Below are 25,554 nucleotides of genomic sequence, written 5' to 3'. Positions count from 1 at the left end.
GAAGAACGGCGCGTCCCGGTCACGTGACTCCGGAGCGCGCCCTTTGCGCCTCCTCCGCCCCTTCCACCGCTAGTCCCCACCCCCACCCCACGGGCCCGCCCTCTCGTTCCCTTTTATACTCGCTCTCACGCTCCTCGGTCGCGCGGCGCGGGCCTTTAAAGGGAACCGGAAGTGGCGTGCACAAGAGGGTCGCGCGGGTACCATCGAGAACAAGGAGCGCTGGTTCGAGGGCGCAGCTAGAGAGACCCCCCCCTTCCCTTGGCCCCGCCCTTCCGCGGATTCCTGGAGTCACTTGGCCGCTCCTCGGCTGCGGCGAGCTGGAGCGACGGATCTCGAGGGGTGTGGTTCGTCCTCCCCCCGCGGTGGCTTCGCGGAGGCTGTCCTCAGTGGGCCCGGTGGCCTGCGTGGGGCAGCGGGCCGCGCGTATGCAGTGCTCCGCTGTCGCCGTCGCCGTCGGCGTCCCCGCCTGCGCCGGGTGACATTGAGGTTCCGCCGCGGCGCGGTCTTAAGGCCGCTTGATGGTTGAGGCTGCCTTTTCTCAGAGTTGCTTCCCAACTCTTCCCAACGCTTTGCCTCCGTTATTAAAAGAGCCTAAACCCGGCCGCGATTCTTTAAGCTTAAGAGGGATTGGGAAGTGTATTAAGGTCGACTCCAGGGTTCCTTTTCTTTCTTTCTTTTTTTAACGAGTTCCAGTCCTTGTATTAAATAGGATATATAAATGTCATGAATCAGCTTTACGAGGTTTCTGGGTTTGTGGTGTTGAGGTGGCGATTTTATAAAAAGAAAAATGAAACACCGTTAAGCGTGTGAATCAGATTTTAAAATTAACTGCGGTAAGAAACCTATTAGTCGCCGGGCGGTGGTGGCGCACGCCTTTAATCCCAGCACTTGGGAGGCAGAGGCAGGAGGATTTCTGAGTTCGAGGCCAGCCTGGTCTACCGAGTGAGTTCCAGGACAGCCAGAACTACACAGAGAAACCCTGTCTCGAAAAACCAAAAAAAAAGAAAAAAAAAGAAACCTATTAGTCCAATTCCTACTCAGGAGTTGGACTTCGCAGCTTCCTGCAGGATTTAGAAGAAAAAGGAATTTCTGTATACTTTTTTGTCACCAACCACTTGACTGCTTAGTATCCAGTTTCCAAACAGGATTTGGAAAAGTTTACAAAAGACAGCATAAAGGGACAAGACTTCAGCCCAGCTGATTAGGTACACGCTGTAATCCCAGAACTGTGATCCCAGAGCGAGGAGGACGGTCTGTTGAGGCCAACCTGGTATTATGCCTTAGCAAAACACTTAAGAAAGTTTAAATAAATGCTTCCCATGGTGTACTTTAAATCAACTTCTAGTAATTGTACACAATCCGAAAATCCCGAAGATTAAAACAAGATATATCGCCACAGTTTGTTACAGAATCCTTAAAATAAAAGAATATGCATCAAATTGTACTCAAATACTCCAGGTTGACAACAACTAGGATGAACAGAGGTTTTTATTTCTATGATAAGCCTACCTTTTAGAAACATTGGTTGTGGTGGTTTAGAATGAGAATGGCCCCCAACTGCTCTGGAGGCATGGAACTGTTTGAGAAGGACTAGGAGGTTTGTTGAAGAGATGGTATCCTTGGAATTTGCTTTGAAGTTTCAAAGGCCCTACCAGGCCTTGCTTGCTGCCTGCTGCCTGCTGCCTGCTGCCTGCTGCCTGCTGCCTGCTGCCTGCTGCCTGCTGCCTGCTGCCTGCTGCCTGCTGCCTGCTGCCTGCTGCCTGCTGCCTGCTGCCTGCTGCCTGTGGTTCAGGATGGAAAGCCTCAGCTACTGTTCCATTGCCATGCCTCCTTACTTCCCACCATGTTGACACTGGACTACCCCTCTCAAATTGTAAGTAAGCAGTTCTTTTCTCTTACACATTGCCTTGGTCCTCACAGCAATAGAACAGTAACTAAGACACCATTTTCCAAAAAAAAAAAAAAAAAAAAAAAATCTACCTTAATTCACAGACAGCCATGTGGTTGCTTCTGGAATTTGAGTGTTACTCAAAAGAGTTTCTAACACTAAGGCCTAAGTGCTTTGTTTTTTCTTTTTTTGAGGGAGTGGGAGCTCATTGTATAGTCTAAGGTGGCGTCACACTCTGCTTCAATCTCAGGAATGCTAGGATTATATGGTTGAACCACTACTTTTAGTTTCTGGTCTTGTTTTTGTTTTTTGTTTTTTGGTTTTTTTTTTTTGAGACAGGGTCTCTCTGTGTAGTCCTGGCTGTCCTGGAACTCACTCTGTAGACCAGGCTGGCCTCTAACTCAGAAATCCGCCTGTCTCTGCCTCCCAAGTGCTGGGATTAAAGGCGTGCACCACCAACACCCAGCTTAGTTTCTGGTCTTAAATCCTACATCTTGTGCCGTTTCCTCCAACCTGAACTTCTTTTCCAACTGTGTGACTTCAAGCTATCCATCCTTCTACAATCAATGTGGTTTTATCTATGGCATTTTACAGATCCCTCAAGGTAAATTAATCATCCCTTCGAATGCCCTATTGTCATTCTTTATCTCTGGTCTTCTTGCTATCCTGTAACTAACTCTATAGCCACCTGCCTCTGCCTCCCAAGTGCTGGGATTAAATGCGTGTGCCACCACTGCCTGGCTCATCTCTGGTCTTAATTACAGCCATCTAGACACTATTAATTTTTGAAAAGCAAAAACAACATTCCTATATATCCTAGTTTTATTTTTTCACATATATAGAGAAATAGATGTTATAAAAAGGTAGAGATTATGTAACAAATATTATATTGACATAATTTCTTATTGAGTCTTTAAATGATCAAACTCTTTCAGACAAACTAGGTTTTTTTCACCTAGAGATTTCAAATGGTTCTCTTCTTCTCACTTTATAACTGGCATACATACACGTAGAGATTTCTTGATGAATGAACTTTCTTAAGGAGAAAAAAAGGTATTTTCTAAGCTTTATTACGCATTCATCCATAAGAAGTGGCTGGAGATGCTACTTTCCCAAACCACTGGAAAGGAAGCAGTATCACCCCTCAATGTCCAGGCCATCAAAACTTCTTGTGTTTCAGAGGCTTCCAGTATGTTCCAGGCAGCACTGGGATGCTGTGAGAGGCCTTAGTAAGAGCAGTTCTGATCCAGTGCTTAGCATGCTGGAGGACCTGGAGTCAACCCCAGCATCACCAAAAATCAAAATGGATTCAATACTTTGACTAGGGTCACTCTCCAGGACAAAGTAGCTCAGTCAAGGCAACAGTTTTAATCTTCTAGATCCAGTCTACTGGTGGTGTAGAAAGGCCCTTTGCTAATCTTCTAAACCAATCTACAGGTGGTATGGACAGTTTGCTCAGACATCAAGTGAGACAAGAAGAAACAGCCAGGACCCATTGCTACACAAAACACATGGGCTAAATGCCTTTAATCGTGTTAACTAGCATGTGACCAGGATGGACCTTTTATTTTCCTGAAGAATATCCACAGCAAGAGTAAAGCAGTTTGTTAAGAGTTGGCTTCGTTGCTGGAGATGGCCCAGTGCTTAAGAGCACATGCTGCTCTGGCAGAGGACCTGGCTTCGGTTCCAAGCATTCACAAGACAGTTCACAACCTAATGTAACTCCAGTCTCAAGGGATCTCTGACACCCTCTTTAGCCTCTTCTGGTATCAGGCACACAGGTGGTACACAGACATGCATGCAGACAAAATACCCATATGCATAAAATAAAAGTACAGGCGACTAAGAAATGCTGAGATCAGAAGAAATAGTCTTCCTCAGGGAAGCACACACCAATTAGTTATTCAACACCAATGGTCAGCCATGAAAACATACACATACAAGTTACATTATATAGACTGAACAGGGTGTATTTATATATTTATGAATATACACAAACATATATACACACATATACATATACAACACACATACACGCACACATATATGTAACAACAATTAAAGAAAAGGAGACCATGAATTTAAAAGAACAATGGATGGATTTATGTGGAAGGGTTTGAAGTGAGAAAATGAAAGGCGGAAATGATATGATTGTTTTATAACCTCAAAACATTAAAAAAAAATTTTTTTATAATTAGTTTAGTGAAACTAAGTAAAGTTACCCATTTCCCAGACAGTAAGCCTTCTATATCAGTCCCGGTAATCAAGAAGTTCTCAGTCTATTCAGATAATATAGAAACTCATCAACTACTAATGGTGAGGTTTTATTTTACCAATGAAATCCGCCTACAATAATCAGTCCTACCTGTTTAACTGAAATATCAAACAGTTGCCTTTCAACACAATTGAAAAAGTACCACTCAAAAAATGATTCAAATGATAAGAAAATTTAGTCCTGTTACTGCAGAGCAGCATACCCAACAATCTATGTGACACCTCCACTTTGAAAACCATAGATGTCCTGAGTTTCACAAATCTGCTTCCTCCATCTCCTGACATCTCAACCTTCTTCTGCACTCATTTTAATTTCACTCTGCCCACCCACTCAATCACCAGCTCCTACTTTCAGAATGCATCTCAATTCATTTTTCTTAAAAGCTGGATTTGGGGATGCACACCTGCCAGTCCAGCACGGAGAGGCTGAGGATAGCAAGAGGATAGCCTTGACTTTGAGATCACCCTAAACTTCAGAGTGATAGCTTGCCACAAAACAAAACACAACAACTAAAAAACAAACAAAAACCAACAACCAAAAAACAAGGAAGTAAAAGTTTCTTTAGTGTGAAATAGTTTCTAATTAGATTTCCTCACATCAACCATGCAAGATGCAGCATGATTAAGTTTCTGGTGTTGGGAATACACATGTATAAAACAGATAGTCTCTACTCACATGGACCTCACATCCTAGTTAGTGGGCATGACAAATGACAAGTCAATGTTGTAATTTCAGGGAGTGACAAGAAAATAAGATGTCATGAGGGCTGGAGAGATGGCTTATCAATTCACACACATTGTTCTTTCACAGGACTGGGATTTGGTTCCCAGCACCCACATGACAGCTCACATCTGTCTGTAACTCCAGTTCCACGAGATTTGACACCCTCTTCTGGCCTTCAAGACTACCAGGCATGTTTATGGTACACATACATACATGCAAGTAAGCACACATATATAATAAATCTTTTTTAAGCTGCTAAAGATAAAGCACAGAATATAGTTTAACAAGAAGAGACTCCAGTGAGATAACCAGTTGTGATGGTTTCTATATGCTTGGGAGTGGAAATATTAGGAGGTGTGGCCTTGTTGAAGAAAGGTATGTCACTGTGGGCATGGGCTTAAGACCCTCACCCTAGCTGCCTGGAAGTGAGTATTATATTAGCAGCCTACAAATGAAGATGTAGAACTCTTGTCTCCTCCTACACCATGCCTGCCTGGATGCTGCCATGTTCCCACCTTGATGATAATGGACTGACCCTCTGAACCTGCAAGCCAGCCCCAATTAAATGTTGTCCTTATAAGAGTTGCTTTGGTCATGGTGTCTGTTCACAGCAGTAAAACCCTAAGATACCAGTAGACCCTAGAGCAGCCTTCCTGATGCTGTTACCCATTAATACAGTTCCTCATGTTGTTTGACTCATCAAGACGGTGAATTAAAGAACTATGATGTCTTCTGTGGAGACAAAATCTACAAAAAGCAATGCTATTTACCTGTGACCATTAATTTCTCAGTGGTATCATCTGCACAGAAAAGTACATTTTAATAACATTAAAAATGAGACTTAAGCTAGGCCTGGTGGCATACACTTGTGAGGCAGAGAGCAAGTCAATTTCTGTGAATTAGAGACTACCGTTATCTACATTGTGAGTTCCAGGCCAGCCACAGCTACATAATGACACCCTGTTTGGAGGAAGAGGAGGAGGAGGAAGAGAAGGAAGAGAGATGGGGAGAAGGGGGAGGAGGAGGACAGGGCTGAGGATGTGGCTGAGTTGGTAACATGTTTGTCTTGCATGCAAGCACACATGAAGCCCAGGTTCATTCCTAGCACTACATAAACTGGACATGCTGACACACAACCTGCAAACCCAGGACTTGGGAGGCGGAGGTAAGATAATCAGAAGTTATAGTGAGTTTGAGGCCAGAGTGTGCTGCTCTTTGAGACCTCTCAAATAAATGAATAAATAATAACAAATCAATAAATACTTGCACTCAGTATGAAGAAGATAGCTTGCAATCCTAGCAACTCTGGGAGCTGAGCCAGAAAGATCACTTGAATTCACAAATTTGAAACTAACAAAATCTATAACAACATCTTATCTTGAAAAAAAAAACTAGTAAAACTAGACAGACACAATGTGGCTGTAAGACCTGCATAAGACTGTCCCCATTAACATTTCCTCATGGATGGAGGTGGAGCTTTATTAATCCCTCCCCCTCCCCGAACCCTATAGGCAGTTAATGGTTGCTGGGAGAAGAGTCATATTCCTCATGGTGTAAGTTGCTCTTGTTTGGATTAATAATGCTGCACCTATGCTCATTCAAGTGACCCTAATTTAATGCAATAGAACACACACACAAAGATGAAGGAAAGAAGGAGGGGGGTTTTGTTGGGAGGAAGAAGAGTTTCAATGGGAGAGAAAAGTGGAGAAGAGGACAATGGGAGAAACATGGCAAGACAGTGCTTGCTGTGTGTGCTAAAGATGTATATACCATCTATATATTAAATATACATATATTTAAACCCATATTAAAGGGGACAATGAGAGGGCTCAGCCAATAAAGGTACCTGGCACCTAGGTAAAAATGGAAGAAGTAATGCCAGGAAGCTGACCTCTGACCTCCAGGTTGTGTGCCCACATGCAGACATCATGCACACAACATATACACACATTCAATAATGGTTTTCAGCCAAGCTGTATTTGCTACTTTTCTATTGCTGTGAAAAAACATCACAGTAGGGCAGTTTATCAAAGGAAGGCTTAATCTGGGCTTTCGGTTTCAAAGGGATAAGAGCCTGGTGTAATGAAAGTGAGGCAGAGAGCAGATAGACTCCATCTCACCAGGTTGAGACTGCGCTGGAACAGTGAGGGGCCATAACCTTTCCTTGGGATGAAGGTTGAACATATTCAGAAGGCTGAGGGACACTGGCAGAGTTACAGCTATTTTGATGGGGGCAGGGTGAGTTGTTTTCTTTACCCAGGAATATTGCTTTTGTAGGTGGAGCAGAAAGTGCAGGCTGAGGTTAAGCAATTCTTCATGGCCCATGGCTATCACCCAGTACAGCTGGACTCAACTCCTCCTGGCCTGAGGCTATTTATTACACAACATACCCTGGAAACTGTAAAAGGAAAAAGGAGAGGGGTCATAGTTTTGCAGAGGCTGCTTCCTGCTAGAGCACGGGTCCCTCTCAAAAGCAGAGGGACACATTGAGCAGGCTTCCAGGTTGGTAGCCTCCAGCCATGAAGAATTCAGTGATGCCCTGGGTGATGAAAACTTATAGTCTTTGTTGGAGGAACTTGGTGAGACAGTTGAAAGGGAAGGAACAGAAGAGTAAAGTTAATACAATCATAACTGTATTAACTTTGAGCCTGTCGAGGGGGGCAACTCACATGTGTATCTTTCCAGAAAACACTGTCTACATTTCCTCTACTTCTGATTCTTTCTAAAAATTGTTCTGCATTTTCCCACACTAGGCAGGACTGGTTTTCATATAAACACCATTTTTCCTCTGGGAAGGCACAGGTCCTTCCCTTTTTGACAATTAACTCTAGTTCTCTGTGGTTTGGGAAGACAACTGCAGCCAGGGCGTCTATCTGATTTTGTAAGGTGACTGACTATACTTGGTATTGTACGAGGGTCAGCTCTTCCCCAATCTGGTTGGTCAGTTGGCTGTATTATACCTGTTGGGTCCTTAGCATTGTTGAAGCAGCGGTGGTTGTCAACTGTTAGTGCTTCTCAGGAGTATAGGGAGTAGCAAGGGGCCTCTCTCTGTCTATTATGATGGACAAGATATTGATAGACTAGCCCACTCAGAAGACTTAAGTCTGGAAAGAAGTCTGTGGTACATTTCAATCCATGGTAACAAATGTTATGTGCCAATCTGACATGCAAAGAACATGCCATTTGATGCTTGGCCTGGGAACAAGTGGGTACAATTTGTTTCCTGTCTATCTTGGTCAGTGTTCTTTTGCTGTGTTCTTTCCCCGACACCCCCCCCCCATAGGCTTATAGCTATATTATAATGCAAAAATGCATCCAGTCCAACTTCAAAAAGTCGGCATAGTCTATCACAATCTCAGTAAATGTTTAAAATTCCAAAGTTCAAAGTCTCTTCTGAGACTCAAGGCAATCTCTCAACTGTAACCCTCTCTAAAATCATAATTAAAATCACAAAGCAGACCACATAATTCTCTCTCTTGGGCTGGTTACATACCCAGCCTGCAACTTTCCTTGGTGGGTATACCATGACTCTGGCATCTCCAACATCCTGGGGACTCCAAGGCAATCCAGAATTCACTTCACAGCTTCACTCAGTGGCCTCTCTCGGTCTTCATGCAGGGACACACCTGCCACATGCCTGGCCTCAGCACTTTCCTTAGCTGTGGAGGAAAATTCCACAGCCCCTGTCTAATACCTTGATTCCAAAGCCAGAACCACGTGGCTCAAGCTGCCAAGCTCTGTTTGCTGGGTCTGGAAGATGGAGGCCCCATTGTTCAATCACATCTGCATCAGCTTCTTGTTGATGCCTTCCTTCACTGCTTAACCTTTTCTTCAATTCCTTTCCACAGATTGGAAGCTGAGCTGGGTGGGCTCTCGCCCTGAGGTCCCTTTATTCCATTTAGTACCAGGCTTTTCTTTAAACTTTTAATCTCCTTGTGCCCTGTCTTAGGGTTTTACTGCTGTGAACAGACACCAGAACCAAGGAAACTCTCATAAGAACAACAGTTAATTTGGGCTGGCTTACAGGTTCAGAGGTTTAGTTTATTATCATCAATGCAGGAACGTGGCAGCATCCAGGCAGGCATGCTACAGGAGGAGCGGAGAGTTCTACATTTTCATCTGAAGGCTGCTAGCAGAATAGTGGTTTCTTAGGCAGCTAGGATGAAGGTCTTAAATCCCACACACACAGTGGCACACCTACCCCAATAGGGCCACACCTTCTAATAGTGCCAAACATATACAAAGCATCACACTAGGCCACTTACTAATATTATTCTCCTCTGAAAACTCTTCATCCAGGTTCTCATAATCTACATTGCTTTCTGACCACTGCCCTCCATGCTCTTGCTGGTATGGCCGATTAAGTCCCACGAAAAATGTTCAACTGCTTTTCTGATCCAAAGTCCACATGGTAAGGTCTGTCAAAGCAATACCAGCTCACTGTACCAATTGTTATTTTAGTCTATTGCTGTAAAGAGACATCATGGCCACTGCAACTCTTTTAATTGGGCCTTAATAACAGTTTGGTCCATTGTCATTATGGTGGGGATGCAGGCAGACATGATACTGAAAGAGTCGCTGAGAGTCCTACATCTGGATCCAAAGGCAATAGGAAGAGACAGCCACTGAGCCTTGTGGGCATCTGAAATATCAAATGTGATATCAAATATCACCCCCAGTGACACACATCCTCCGATAAGGCCAGGCCTACTCCAACAAAGCCACACTCACAAATCTCCTTCAAGTAGTGTCACTCCTAATGAGTGGCATTAAATCTAAGGAGGTAGGGCATTATTATTCAAACCACTACAATGTTCTATGCAGTTGGCCTGTCTGGAATGGGGGTATTTGGTTTATGCCATTTTGGGGTAATCTTCATATTGTATCAACTAGCTATGAAAGTGTGCCCCTGTATTCTCAATTGTTAATGGCTGCATCAGCACCATGCTGGCAGGTTATGTAAATATTTGTTTCTTCCTCACCTGCCTAAGGCATGCTCTGATTGACTTTAATAAAGACCTGACAGCCAATAGCTGAGCAGAAACTGGGGTGGGGTGGGGGGTGGGGGGCGTCTGAAAGTCCATGCAGAGAGAGAGTGGGGGGTTTCTGGGAGAAGAAGGCAGAGGTGGATGGATATTCAGAGCAAGTAGAGTAGACAACCTGGTCACACAGTAAGATGTTGGCCAGAATTAGTTGGATTAGAGAAGCCAGGCGGCCCATGAAAGTCATGTTATAGTGCTTGGTTGGATATGACTACCCAGTATAGGTCATTTAGCTGGCCCTCAGACAAACCCAGAAATCTTTCCTTCCCCAGCTCTAGGTCAGCCGTGGACAGCAAGGTGTGGCTGGAATTTGCAAGCTGTCATACTACTATGAGAGAAATGTTGGGATTAAAGAAGGGATGACTTATTTTCATCGTGTTCCCAACCCTGGGAATAAGTCATAGGCTAGGTACCCAGGGGTCTAGGTGTTTTGTGCTCACAGGAACAGAAATCTTTTTTTGTTCTATTGTCAATTATAAAGTTTGGAGGGGACCATTTGCCCCATAGATGTACAATTGCAATCCAAAATTTTAAGTACCCAATGTAGAGGGAATTTTTATGGGTAACTCCCTAAATTATGCCATTCTTACGAATGTCCCCCCCATCCTGTAAGAGACCTGACTCCTGGTCCTTCCATAGGTGTTTCTGGCCATGTTTTTCAGCTAGGAAAATTGACACAAGACCAGTATTTGAGGAAGGGCCATCTGCATCCATCCATGTTTTCAAGGGATTTATCTGTAGGCAGCCATATTGTGTGAGTCTCTTCTAGAGATTAGGAGCCAGTCCTGGAATCCATGTTGTGAGACATCATCACAACAACAAACTCATTCACAATAAAAGATGAGACAGACCCCTTGTCTGCTTACAGGAATATGGGTGGAGGGTTACTTAGAGGAGCAAAAATGACCCAAAGACAGCTGCATCACCAAAGCCTACCCCACAAAGCTAAGACCCTGGAGCACACTCACAGCCTGTGGGCAGATCAACAGTTTGGTGAGTGGTTTTTTGGTTTGGTTTGGTTTGGTTTGGTTTGGTTTGGTTTGGTTTTTCTGGTTCTCAGTTGCCCTAAACCTGCTTCAGGCAGCTTGGCTGGCTTCTGCTTATTGCAGGCAGCTTTTCTCTTCTGGAAGTCTTCTTTGCCTTTCAGCTTATCTGGGCATCTTCTGGGCAGCTGGGCTCTGCTTACTTGGGTAAGGAAAGGAGGGCTCAGTGAATCTGGTCAGTTTCAGGGAGCTTTCAAGCTATTTTGAGTTGTTTACCTGCTAAAGGAGCTTCCTGCAGCAGGAATGTTTTGATCTCAGAGGAGTCTGTTACAAAACAGAAACATCCAAGAGCATTGGGATAACGGGACAGGTGGGCAAATCCATTGGTGATTATTTAGCTGAGATTGGTGGGAGCCGGAAACGAGAAGCCTAGATGTCTTGAGCCTGGAGGTGGGGGGACCTAGAGACAAAATTGGAGGTTGTGTGTTGGGGAAGGCTTCTTGAGTCTGTAAAGATTGACCCAGTTAACATTATTTAATTTTGTAGTGGTAGGGATGAGTAAATGACCTTGCGTGTGCGCTGCCGTCTAGGTGTTAGGGAAGACTGGATGGATCAGAGATGTATACCACATTTGCTATAGGAAGGAGGGTAAGACAGAAGGCTGTGAGCGAAGGACAGAAGTTGGGGTGTGTCTGTTGAGTCCCCAGGACACAAGGGGGTTTCTTGTATATGAGCTCAAAAAGACTAATTAGAGATTTATTGGCAAGCCTTGGAGTTTGATTAGGGTGGAGTACTGGTAGGAGTTTTATCTTGTTTGAATTTTGTAGTTTGGTGAGGATTTCTTTTATGGTCCCCTCCATCCTTTCCACTTACTCAGTGGACTGGGGCAGATAAGGGATGTGGAATGTCTAGGAGATTGGGGGGAAGGTGAATATCTGTTGAGTACTCAAATAGATACATTCAGGGTCATTGAAGGTGTGGAGGAGGGCAAGCCAAAGCAAGAGACAATCTCAGAGTATAAAGTATAGTGTGGGCTATCATATCTGCAGGCAAGAGGGCCCCAACCCATCTTGAAAAGGTACCTATAAATACTAATAAGTACCTGACTGGGGTCATATGGATGAAGTCTACCTGCCGGTCTAGGGCAGGTAACTGACCTCTCATTTGGTGAGAAGGAAACAGAGAAGGACGGAGGTTGGAGTAAGGGTTTGCCTTTTGTTAACTCTCATAGGGTTGGGCTGGCCATTTTGAAATAGCCTGTCAGTGGAGATGAGCAGGGAGTGCCTGCATCAGAAGGAGAGTGGAGGCTGATCAAAGGCTGAAGCAGGGAATGGAGGTAAGTCAGGAGTCAGCCACCAGAGGGGCAGATGGATGCAGAAGGAGAGTTGTGTGTGTGTGTGTGTGGTGTGTGTGTGTGTGTGTGTGTGTGTGTGTGTGTTTTAAATACAAGCCTGGCTCTGGGGATGCTAGTTCGTTGTTAGAGTTTGGTCAGGATATGACAGCACAGTCTATCAGACTGTTTGATCAGCCTGGCTACTGAGATGAGTGGGACTGGGGTTCATGTTATAAAACTCATGAAGAATTAATTAAAAGCTAAAAAAAAAAGATGTTGGAGCGTGTTATGTTGTAAGCATTATTTGGACTGTGAGGCTGGGAGTGAGCGTGGGAGCTTGGGTGGGAGAATGAACTCTGCCTGTTGGGAAGTTGTGGGAAGGCGTAGAGAGGTCACTTCTAGCATGCGTGAGCTGTGGGGGCAGTCAGACCCCTTCAAGTATTGCCTATTCTGTGGTAAACTAGTCTGGGTCTTTTTCCAGATATGGGCAGAGGGGCTAGAAGAGGGGTGGAGTGTCTCTGAGCAAGAGTGAAGGAGGTGCAGGATGAGGATGGGTTACTGGGGAGGAACGTGGTGTGGTTGAGGGTGGAAATGGCTCACATACAACGTAGGGATCATAATAATAACTACGCATAGAGAAGCTGGCCTCTGGCTGGGGAGTTAGGAAATCATGGTGGCTGGTGAGGTTCTTGGGTGAGCATGTAATGAGGATGCATGGGTCAAATTTTGTTTGCTTTGGGGGCAAGCAGTGGCACTGTGGTCAGGGTCTGGAGGCAGGGGGCCAGCCCCTAATGACCTCATTTAGCTGTTTGGAGAAATAGACTATGGAGTGATATGTATCACCCGCCTCTGTTTGACATAGTGCTGTGAGGGTTTGTCCTTGGTTAGCATGGAAGAAGAGATAGGGTTTGTGCAGGTGTGGGAGTGCTAGGGTAGAGGTACAATGGAGAGTGGGCTCAAGTAGGCTCGTTGGTGGCATAAGAGTGGCTCTTCCAGAGACTCACTAGTGGTTTCATAAAGAGGCCAATCAGCGAGGAATAAGCTGGGAATCCATATAGATATTAAATAGGTCTTCTAGTATGCAAGCAGTTCCTGTGAGGTTGTAGGTTGGTTAAGTAAGGAGCCTTTATCTTTGGCTCAGAATACAATGCTCCCTTCTCGTGGACACTGGGACACTTGAAAAGGTAACTGATAGTGTGATGGTTTGTATATGCTTGGCCCAGGGAGTGGCACTATTAGGAGGTGTGGCCTTGTTGGAGTAGGTGTATCACTGTGGGCTTGGGCTTTAAGATCCTCATCCTAGCTGCCTGGAAGTCAGTCTTCCACTAGCAGCCTTCAGATAAAGATGGTAGATAGAACTCTCAGCTCTGCCTTCTTCATGCATGCCTAGAAGTTGCCCTGCACCCACCTTGATGATGGACTGAACCTCTGAACCTGTAAGCCAACCCCAATAAAATGTTGTCCTTTATAAGACTTGCCTTGGGGCCGGAGAGATGGCTGAGAGGTTAAGAGCACTGACTGTTCTTCTAGAGGTCCTGAGTTCAATTCCCAGAAACCACATGGTGGCTCACAAGCATCTGTAATGGCATCCGATGCCCTCTTCTGGTGTGTCTGAAGACAGCTACAGCGTACTTGTATGCATAAAATAAATAAATAATAACATAAAATAAAGAGATAGCATAACATTTAAAAAAAAAAAAAAAAAAGACTTGCCTTGGTCATGGTGTCTGTGTGTTCACAGCAGTAAAACCCTAAGACAGCTGGAGACCCTAGACCCCCAGGAGACCAGAGAGTCAAGGAGGGTTGTAGAGCACTAGAGACTGGTCCTGGGGAAGAATTCATTAAAGTTCATTTACATACTGGAGAAGGAAACCAGGGTACAGATCTAGATTGGTGAGGTCATTTCGTAAAGTCTGACTTAATTAATAAAGGCTGTCTTGGAATCCCTGGGTGTTGTAAGATATCTGATCATACTGTGAACCCTGAAATTGTACACTAGGAAACCTGTCTCTAGTTGCAGTGTGGCTCAGCCCTAGGACACACCTTTTACCCCAGAGTTCTATATAAACAGTATTAGATTGTCAACCATAGGTCAAGAGGCAGAGCAAACAACCAGTTGACAGGAAATGAACATAAGAAAACCCAGGAAAGAGAAAGGAGGGTCTTTGAGTTGAAGGGCACTTAAACATTGTGGGGGAGGAGAAAGAGCTTTTTCCTTCTGGGATATTGATGGAATATGGCAGGCCAGCGGGATGCTTTCTCTGCCTCTCTGAGCTAGTAGCAGATTTTCACCTCCAAGATCTGGCTCCTGAGCTTCATTGATAAATCGAATGTTTGAGATTTTGTTTTTAAAAAATAACACCTAGGATAAATCCCCCAGGTGAGTTGCTGGGCTGGAAGTGTGTCTGGGTCTTCCCAGGAGAAGGCAAAAGAGGGTTAGGATGACAGGTGTAGGGAAGGTAAAAAGACATCTTTATAAGATCAAAGACAGAAAAGAAGGTTACATAGAGGAGGGAGGGGATGGTGAGAGGAGTGTGTATAGGAACAGTGGCCTGGGTGATTTATGGAGGTCCTGACCAGGTGATAAGGACTCTTGGGGGCTTTCTGATGCCTAAGAGGAGGAATATACATATGTATAAATGCATATATGTATGTATGTATGTGTGTGTATATGTGTGTGTGTATATGTGTGTGTGTGTGTGTAGTAAAATGACTTCCTTTTGCAACAGATGGGAACCAATAGAGACCTACATCCAGACAACATGCAGAAAGTGAGATACTGGACCACTGAGTCCTAAGTGGGATGCCTCCATCAAATGCCTCCCCTCTGACCTCCTCGGCGAACCCTGCAAAAGAGGTGGAAAGAGTTTAAAAGCCAAGGGACATGGGGGACACCAAAGAAACAAAGCCTTCAAAACACAGCACAACTGACTGAACATATGAACTCAGATACAATGGCAGCATGCACAGGGTCTGCACAAGTCTGCACCAGATGGGGTCTGTTGGCTTAGAGGGAAAATGAAAAGGACACCGTGACCACAGCAGTTTCTATTAATGGAAAACACTTGATTTGGGCTGGCAAATTAACCAAGCATTCAAATCTATGAACCTATGGGGGTCATTCCCATCCATACCACAACAATAATCACTCACAAATGAAAAATTGTCTAATGGAGTCTCATTAAGGAAGTAAACCACTCTGAAGGACAGTCCCCATGCCCAGCAGTAGATACCAACACAAAAATAATCTCAGTGGCATCTTCGAAGAGTCTTTGTCTCATGAGGTTTTGCCAGGATATTTTTTTTCTTTACCTTTTTTTTTTTATACTTTACATGTCCTTTGGGTATACATTATGGATTCTGATTTTGCATTTTTATAGGATTCCTGTGTACATGAACACACGTGTATCTCTGTGTCTGTATGTGTTTCTTGTGTTTTTCATTTTGCTTTTTTCCTTCTCTTTGTTTATTTGTCCTAGTCTAGTTTGCTTGTTTTTCTTTTATATTATTATATTATTATTTTTATTTAGATGCCTGTTTATTTATTTATTTGGTTTTTTCAAGACAGAGTTTCTCTGTGTATCCCTGGCTATCCTGGAACTCACTCTGTAGACCAGGCTGGCCTCGAACTCAGAAATCAGCCTGTCTCTGCCTCCCAAGTGCTGGGATTAAAGGCATGCGCCACCACTGCCTGTTTATTTTTTAAGGAGAGACAAAAAAGCTATGGATTCAGATGGGAGGGGGAGGTAGGGAGGATCTGGGAGGAGTTGGGGGAGGGTAAACCATAATCAGGATATATTGTATTATGGTTTGAATGAAAATGGCCCCCATAGGCTCATAGGAGGTACCTCTATTAGTAGGTGTGGCCTTGTTGGCGGAAATATGTCACTGGGAGTAGGCTCAAGCCGCACTCTCTCTCTGCTGCCTTCAGATTCAGATGTAGAACTCTCAGTTCCTTCTCCAGCACCGAGTCTGCCCACGTGCCTCCATGCTCCCCACTATGATCATAATGGACTGAATTTCCAAAACTGTAAGCCAGCCCCAGTTAAATGTTTGCCTTTGTAAGAGTTGCTGTAGTCATAGTGTCTCTTCATAGAAACTCTAAGATATGTATGAAAAAAAATCTATTTTTAGTTTTAAAAAAAAAGAGGGGAAAATAAAAGACTATGTGGGTGGAAGTTTGGGTTCAGGTCGGGATGCCACCTGAGTTCAAACTAAGGAGAAAAAATGGTGGACAGTCTCGAGGAAGGGAGGTATAAGGGAGCCTTGAGTTTAGACAGGAGATGTAGGCCAAACAGCAGGAGTGGGCATTGAGACATTAGGATAAAGAGTGGGTGAGAGGCAGAGGCAGGCGGATTTCTGAGTTCAAGGCCAGCCTGGTCTACAGAGTGAGTTCCAGGATAGCCAGGGCTACACAGAGAAACCCTGTCTCGAAAAACCAAAAAGAAAAAAGAAAAAGAAAAAAAAAAAAAAGAGTGGGTGAGGATCATGTCATCAAACAGGCAGACTAGGTCAGGAGTGCAGGGGTTACAGAGAATGCCTGAGATTCCTCTTACTAAACTGTCTTAGTGACTGTTCTAACTGCTGTGAAGAGACACCATGACCAAGGCAACTCTTACAAGAGACAGCATTTAATTGGGAGCTTGATTTTATTGCTTGGAGAAGTTTAGTCCGTTATCACCATGGCCGGGAGCATAACTGCACACACATAGGCACTGGGGCAGTGGTTGAGAGGTACATCCTGACCGGTGGGCAGAAAGAGAAAGAGACTGGGTCTAGCATGGGTGGATGAGCCTATGAAGGCCAATCTCACTCAAATCACCACAAGTTAGTGGTTTCGGTTGGCTCATGCCAAGCAAGGAGAAAGAGGCCCTGGCAGCTAATATGAAACAAATCTTTCTCCCAGACACTATATGGTCCATATTGAGTTCTGATGAGCTGAGATGGGGCTTTGTCAGGGGGCCCAAAATACAGGACCCTTCACTGGGCCAAGGCATTGGTTGAGGAATGTCATTGGAGGTCAGAGTGTAGGGCATGGGTACAACCTGTCAGTCCTCCAGTGTTCCCATTGTCCTCAGCTGGGACAATCCTTGGAGGTTGGTCAGGGATAGGACCATCCCTTAGCCCAATGGGCCAGTTTTGATTGCATTGAAAGAATGGGTGGAGGGTGGGGGCCTGACTCCACCTCCCTGGGACAGTGGGTGACAGGTCGAGCTGAGTTTTGCTGAGCCAGGATACCATTCCCTGAACTGGAAGCCAGCATGGCATTCTTTCCTACCATGCCATCTCTTTCCTTTTCCTTTTAGCCTCCTCCTCTCTGTTGCTGGAATCCTTAAAGGCTACATCTAGAAGTTTATTCTGAGATGCTAGGTCCCTCTTGTAGTCCTTGGAGCTTGACTGTGTTAATGTCTGGGTGGAGTTACTGTCCACATTGTTGTACTTTATTTCCTCAACGAAGCAGGATGAAAAAAAGAGCAGGCTTTTCACTGGATCTGAGTGACCTCGGTTTGTCAAAGTTAACTCCAGAAAGGGCATTTTGTCCAATGCCCTTAACTACATTAACACCAGGTGTTCTGTCCTGCTGCCTGTGTGCTGGTATCTTAAAGGGACTACTTCCTCCTCCTAGGAGGAGGTGTTGTTAACAGAGTTTATCAGCATGGTCGGTCCCTAGCTGCCTTCCATATATAGTCCTTTTCCTCTTGAGTGAGGGTAGAGGTCAGAATATACATATTATAACTGGGTGTGGTGGCACACACCTTTATTCTAGAACTTGACCAGCCCATATATATATGAAATCTGCCAGGTGAGGCCACAGATTTAAGTCATCTGGGTGAATTGTTTCCTAAACGGAGTGGATTTCAGAGAACACAATTGTGTTCTATTCAAGTGTTTGTCCATTTCCGACAGTATGAAGGGCATGTGGACTTGGGTGGGCCCATCTCTTCCTGCCACTTCGGTTACAGAGAACAAGATTGCTCTGGGTTGGTGTAGAGGGAGGGAAGGGTAAAGGTGAAGGAGGTTGGGAGGAAGTGTCTACAGGGCTGGAGGTCGGAGGTCAGAGTGGCTGACAGTGGGCAGGAATTGAGAAGTGAGAGGCCCGGTAGAAGTTGGAGGAGGACAGCATGAGGATGGAGATGAAGGCAGGGTAAGGCAGGGTGGGGGTTGTTTTTTAAAGGGAGTCAGAGGCAGGAAGCTCATCAGGGAGTCCAAAAACCGGGGAACTGGAGGTAGGGTTTGTTAAAATTCTGTCTAAATTCCACCCCACAGTTACCTGGCAATGGCTAGGTATGCTCCTCCCTAAAGTTACCTGGCAATAGCCTGGTAGGCCTGGCCCACTATAAAAGGGGCTGCTTGCCCCCTTCTCACTCTCTTGCCCTCTTCCTCTCTTGCCCTCTTGCCCTCTTGGGCTCTTCCCTTCCCCTTTCTCTTTGTACTCATGGCCAGCAAATCAATCAATCAATCTCTCTCTCTCTCTCTCTCTCTCTCTCTCTCTCTGCCTCTACTACCCTCTTAACTCCCCTCCTCATGCCCTGAATAAACTCTAATATTATATATATATATATATATATATATATATATATACATATACATATACATATATATATATATGTATAAAATGTCATGTGGCTGGCCCCTCAGGGGGAAGGGATGCCTTAGCATGGGCCCAGTGAGACATCCCCTTCTCCCACACCTCACCACACCCCCATAGAACATATTCTACATCTCTTTATCTTTTTATTTGTTTTTTTGTTTGGTTTTTTTTTTTCTTCTTTATCTTTTTATAAATACATCAGAGTTGGCTTTGGCTTCAGGTGTTTGGTGACAAAGAATGACCTAGTGGTCAGAACAGGAATTACAGAAGGAGGGGCAGGAGTGAAGGGTGGAAAGGCCTTGGACCTGTCAGACCACTTGTCATTTTGAGAAACTGGGTCTGCAAGAAGGTCAAAAGTCAAAGTTCTGAGCTGGGTCCAATTAATAGAATAGGTTTGACGGGCTGAAGCTTGCTAGGCGGAGCCTTTAAAGATCACCAAGCCAAAGGAGCGTCTTAGGGGATAGATAATTTGAGCTCATTTTGTAAAATTTGTTAAAATTTGATACGGCTGGCGGGACTGGGAGTGAGTCTAATCCCACTGCCTGAGGTGTCCCTCAGGGTTAAATGGGAGAAGAAGGTGGACTGAGAACTAGGAGGGATGTCCCCACAATTATAAGACTTAGGGGAATCATAAAGTTAAACTTGGGGGGGGTCCCCAGTACCTCTAAGCCTTTGTGAGTCGGTGAAGGAAGGAGGAAGAACCTCCTGGAGCTTCTGGGGTTAAGTCAGGGAGCCTCTGAGTCAAACCTGGAATTTACCTTGTCCTGAAGAATTCAAGTACATGGCTGACAATGACTTCTCAGACTCTTAGAGAGTCTGGGAGGAAGATGAAGGGGGAGAGCCAGAGGAGAGCAGAAGATTGGGGTGAGGCTGGGTTTACACAGAACTCTAGTACAGTCCCAAGGTTTTGTATATGGTAGCTGGGCTTTTGTTCGTGGAGGCCGCAGCCACAAAGACCAGCAGTCTCAGATGGCAACCAGTGGCTATTTGGCATGTGCAGTGTAGTGAGCTCAGAGAGTGTGTGTGCCCCTGAGGGAGTGATCCCTAGTAGGGAGGACAGGGAGTGTGTGTGCCCCTGAGGGAGTGATCCCTAGTAGGGAGGACTGAGAGTGTGTGTGCCCCTGAGGGAGTGATCCCTAGTAGGGAGGACTGAGAGTGTGTGTGCCCCTGAGGGAGTGATCCCTAGTAGGGAGGACAGAGAGTGTGTGTGCCCCTGAGGGAGTGATCCCTAGTAGGGAGGACTGAGAGTGTGTGTGCCCCTGAGGGAGTGATCCCTAGTAGGGAGGACTGAGAGTGTGTGTGCCCCTGAGGGAGTGATCCCTAGTAGGGAGGACTGAGAGTGTGTGTGCCCCTGAGGGAGTGATCCCTAGTAGGGAGGACAGAGAGTGTGTGTGCCCCTGAGGGAATGATCCCTAGTAGGGAGGACTGAGAGTGTGTGTGCCCCTGAGGGAGTGATCCCTAGTAGGGAGGACAGAGTGTGTGTGCCCCTGAGGGAGTGATCCCTAGTAGGGAGGACTGAGAGTGTGTGTGCCCCTGAGGGAGTGATCCCTAGTAGGGAGGACTGAGAGTGTGTGTGCCCCTGAGGGAGTGATCCCTAGTAGGGAGGACAGAGAGTGTGTGTGCCCCTGAGGGAATGATCCCTAGTAGGGAGGATTGAGAGTGTGTGTGCCCCTGAGGGAGTGATCCCTAGTAGGGAGGACTGAGAGTGTGTGTGCCCCTGAGGGAGTGATCCCTAGTAAGGAGGACTGAGAGTGTGTGTGCCCCTGAGGGAGTGATCCCTAGTAGGGAGGAAGGAGGAGTTCCTGCAGGGTCTGGAGTTGCTCAGGGCTGAGATTGTGTACTGGAACAGTGAGGAGCCACAACCTTTCCATGGGATGAAGATTGAGCGCATTGAGGGTGGTGTGTGTGTGTGTGTGTGTGTGTGTGTGTGTGTGTGTGTGTGTATACAGCTATCATAAAGTTACATAAAGTTAGAGATGCTTTATGGTTTGAATGGGAGCAGGGTGAGTTAGTTGTTTTTGCTACCCAGTCTAATTGCTTTTGCAGGTGGAGCAGGAAGGAAAGGTCAGGCTGAGGTTAAGCCGTTCTTGATGGCCTGGAGTTATCACCTGTGTACAGCCTGACTCAGTTCCTCATGGTCTGAGGCTATTACCCAACACTCTTTGTTATCACAAAGCTCAGGACTCATGCCTTAAACCACGATCCAGACGCAGACAGCAAACATGAGATGTGTGGCTTTTGAAAAGTCAAAGCCCAGCCCTAGTGACACACTTCCTCCAGCAAAGACATACCTCCTGACCCCCCAGACGGCATCACCAACTGGGAAACCAAGTATTCAAATGCCAGAGACACTTGGGAACATCTCAAACCACCATAAAAGGGTAACATTTTGGTTCAGTTCCATGGATTGGTTTGATTGGGTTTGGTTTGAGACAGGACCTTGCTTTGTAGCCCAGATCAGCCTCAAACCCTCAACCTTTCTATCTCAACCTCTCAAGTACTAGCATGACAGTATGCACTGCTGGCAGACGCCATTCAGGAGGAGCTACAGTGGGCAGGTGAGCTTCCTGGAACTGGCCCGCTAGTTTACACAGCTGACATGTGCTGTGTGCAGCTTAGCTACCCTGCCTTAGCTCTGGGAACGGGCCACACTAACAGCCCCTAGCTAGCTTTCCTTGTATAAAAAAAGACACACACTGTCTTTTTTTTCTCCAGGGATCCACGGCTTTCTTTACTGACAGGTCAAGAGCCAATTGGGGAACAGGACCTTAGCATCAGAACCACCCCTACAGTGACAGCTGTATCCTGAACAAGCATAGCTTCAGAGGGGTCATCCCAGGATTGCTTCCAGCTACTGATACTGAAATATGCCTTCTCATGGCTGTCATTGCTACATTTCTCATATATCTGGTTTGATGTCATTGGGTGTGAGGAGACCCTCACTGCTTATAGCCTGGTGTGGTAACTTCCTGGGTGACAACCCACTCTGTTGGGCAGATCAGTCCTGCACATCAACACAAATGAATATAAACTTTCATAAAATGATATCATTTAGGTGATTAGTAATTAATTTTATGGAATTCCTTTGATTTAAATAGTTTTAGGATGTTAGGGTAGTCTATTGAAAGTTTAAGGAGATGGTTTAAGTCGTTATTTGAGAAAGATGTAATAAAGTTGGAATTAAGAGTAGAATGTGTGCCCTCCTTGTAGAGTAGTGAGGGCCGCAGAGGTTACAAAAGCAGTACAGTGAGCTTTCATGGATTATGACCCATAACTGTACTAGGAAGAGAACTAGGCCTGGGACAAGTTAATACTAAAAACAAAATCCATTTTATTTTGGCCCTGAGTTCCTTGATTTTATATCCAGGGATCTGGCCACAGGTTTTATTGTGCACCAGGAAAAGACAGGGTTATGAACAAAGACTAAATAATTCTATTATGAGTATAAAAATAGAGAATATTTGATTAGCTGATTTAGCTAAACAAGACTTCAAAAATAAGACATAAGAGAAATGATGATGTTTCTTAATAAATACAAATTGTCATTAAGCACTGGAAAAAACTTGCTACTATAGACTGGCTTGCTTAAACTTTGTTAATCAATAACAAAAGAATTACTGCTTTGAGGTTAGGATGAAGTTGTGGAGAGAAAGACAGATGGGAAATGTGAAGTTACATAAGAGTTTCAGAGGAAGAATGTAGAAACAATAATCCTGTTGTAATTTCCTTTTGTGTAATGATTATAGTCTGTTTTTGAAGAATCTGTTTTTTGATGTCTTTAGAGAATATGTAACTTATGGCCATTGTAGAGTGAAAAATTATAAAGATCATTTTATAAAATATATACAAGCTTTTCTTTAGACTTTTCTTTAAAGGCCATGAAAAATATAGAAAGTTTTTAAGACCCCTAGACCTGAGCAAAAGAATGCAGGTTCACTAGTTCCAAGAAAACGGAACTAAATGTAAGATTTTGGGTCTTCAGTGCCCCGGATTCATTCCACATTCTGGGAGGGGTACATTATCCCTGAGTCAGAGGACACTTGCTAGATTAACATTCCTCAGACATCAGGGAAGAGAACCCACCTATGGGTGGAGAAGGCCCAAAGCAGGAAGACACATTCCTGACCACAAAGAAAAATGCAAGTCATCTAGGTGGGGCTGAGAAACTAGTAACCATGATGACAGGGCAACTACTGAGAAATAGTTGAGCAAGTAACAGGGCAAGACCACATTTTTGAGAAGAATGAGTATACAGAGTATTTTCCACATGACCCTGACTCACTTAGGTTGGGTTCCTCTGGAATTCTCTGCTATTTTTATGTTATATTTCCTTAGCAACTCTCACCCCCTCCTCACTCCCCTGGTTTGTGGTTTCCCCCTTTTAAAAAGCCCCTCAGCCAGCTGGTCTCTGTCAATTCAGCTCCTGCGTGGGCAAACGAATTGACCATTGGCCGGCCAACTCTCCCTAATAAAGCTTCTGCTGATTGCATCTAGGTACAGTGTCTTTCGAGTTTTTGGGTGGCTGTGACTTCCCGAGACTTGAGTGAGGGTCTCCCAAGTTTGGGGATCTTCAGCCATGAGGTAATCTTTTTCTTACATAGAAAACTCTGTCTTACAAAGTATAAAAAGTCTAAGAGAAAAAAATAAAGTTGTTGATGCCGGGCGGTGGTGGCGCACGCCTTTAATCCCAGCACTTGGGAGGCAGAGGCAGGCAGATTTCTGAGTTCTAGGCCAGCCTAGTCTATAGAGTGAGTTCCAGGACAGCCAGGGCTTCACAAAGAAACCCTGTCTCAAAAAGGAAGTTGTTAGAGCCTGCTTGTGGGAGCTTTGCTCCAGCCATCCACAAAATGCATGTATATGTATGTATGTAAAGTTCGTTGGAGCTTTGCTCCATCCACCCAGTGTTTGAATGTGTATGCATGTGTGTGTGTATGCATGCATGTGTATGTGTGTGAAGTTGTTGGAGTTTGTCTTGCTTTAACCACACGGTATGTGTGTATGTGATATTTTCTTCCTTTTTTTCTCTTCTCCTTCTTGTCAACCCCCAAAGAATTTAAAGAGTTCAGAGAGTTTCTTGCTGGCCACAGGGAGTGCTGACCCTAGTAAATCAAGCTTTATTCCTGCAGAGAAAAGTCTGCTGAGTGGCCAATTATGGACTCCATACTAGACCTTCTTCAGTTTACCCTATGGTGTTAACCCTATGGTGTTATGGTGTTATGGTAGCCTTTGACACACTACTACACCCAGAAAGGCCAGCCTTGTAATGTTTCTGCCCTGATCCTCCTGCCTCCACTTCCAGAGTTTTGGAATTACAGGTGGACATCACTGTACATTTTCCCTTCTGCCTTCCTAAAGTTCTGAGATGAGATTTTAGTTATCCACTGCAGCTGTAATTGTCCATAATTCTACTGAAGACCTTCAGGTAAGTATAATTGTTCGATGGAATTAAAGTCCAGTTTCTCGAATATTCCAACTATCTTTCTTTTCCCAGAAAGTAAAGATAGTAACTTCAACCACAGTCTGACTTAATAATGTTGATTGATTATTTACTTATTTAGTCTCACTATGTAGCCATGGTTGGCCCAAAATTCTCTCTGTAGACCAGCTCGGGTTTGAACTCAAGAGATCTGCCTGCCTCAGCCTCCCATTTAAAGGTGTGTCCCACCACAGCTGGACATGATGTACTTTTAATTTTATAGTTCTGACACTTAACTTTGCAGGAGCTAGAGTTCAGGGAAGTTACTATGGAAGGATCATTAATAGAAAAGTCAGCATTAGCAGAGTAAAGCTCAATTACCTGTTAAATTGGCACCTCAGCCATTGGTCCTGGATTTAAGACCTAACATCATCAAGTGTTGAAAGTCTTGGGGAAGATTCAGGAAGAGCTCTTCGTGCTTTATCTCTGTTGCAGTGGCTGAGTTATTTGATGTTCCTCACTCATGCTAGCTATAGCAGAATAGTCACCTTTATACCTGGGCTGAAAGTTCTGGAACTCACTCTGTAGACCAGGCTGGCCTCAGACTCACAGAAATCTACCTGCCTCTGCCTCCCAAGTACTGGGATTAAAGGAGTATGCTATGACTTGGCTCATAAATAAAATCTTTTTAAAAAAATTTTTTTAGGGGCTGGAGAGTTGGCTCTGTGTTTAATAGCCCTTGTTGCTGTTGGACCCAGGTTCAATTCCCAGCACCCACATGGAGCACTCAAAACCATCTGTAAATCTAGCCCAAGGGGATCTGATCCTTGTGTGATCTCCTGAGGCACCAGGCACATGTGTGAAGCACACACATACAGGCAGGCAGAATACTCATACACACACACACACACACACACACACACACACATTACATAAATAAATCTAAAAGAAAAGAAAAATTTCAAAGAAAATAAACTACAAGCTTAAATAATTACAAGCTCAAAGTCTTAAACCCCACTTTCAGGCCTAGAAGAGGTATGTGGGGTGTTCTTATCTGTCTGAGAATAAATCCTTGTTTAATGTGGCCATGGAGTGGAGATTTCTGAAAATCAAATCCAAAACCTGGTCATGAAGATGGCAGAATTTAAAAGGCAGTTGAATTCATTTGCATGTCCTCTTGACACTAAAGAGATTCTGAGCAGGAAAGAATGGCTCTCTGCAAGGTAGAGTTTGGACACATCTGCGTGAAGGTCTATGAACCTTAGAATCTGGTCATGCCTTTCTTGTGAGCAGAACCTTAGT

At 44.7% G+C, this 25,554-nt stretch overlaps 1 long non-coding RNA gene across 2 annotated transcripts; it reads left to right on the top strand.

Annotated features, from left to right (window-relative positions):
• Positions 1-71: 71 nt before the first annotated feature.
• Positions 72-25,012, top strand: LOC143439822 (uncharacterized). Of its 2 annotated transcripts, XR_013107858.1 has the most exons (7): positions 72-1,873; positions 4,974-5,105; positions 9,186-9,297; positions 10,797-10,921; positions 12,143-12,247; positions 20,883-21,394; positions 21,552-25,011. It is a non-coding gene; the product is annotated as an uncharacterized LOC143439822 (long non-coding RNA). The 2 variants fall into 2 exon arrangements; XR_013107857.1 differs by having other exon boundaries at positions 20,883-25,012.
• The last annotated feature ends 542 nt before the right edge of the window (positions 25,013-25,554 follow it).

Source organism: Arvicanthis niloticus, chromosome 27, assembly GCF_011762505.2.
Source record: "Arvicanthis niloticus isolate mArvNil1 chromosome 27, mArvNil1.pat.X, whole genome shotgun sequence".
Taxonomy (NCBI): Eukaryota; Metazoa; Chordata; class Mammalia; order Rodentia; family Muridae; genus Arvicanthis; species Arvicanthis niloticus.
This window is presented reverse-complemented; position numbering and strand designations above follow the sequence as displayed.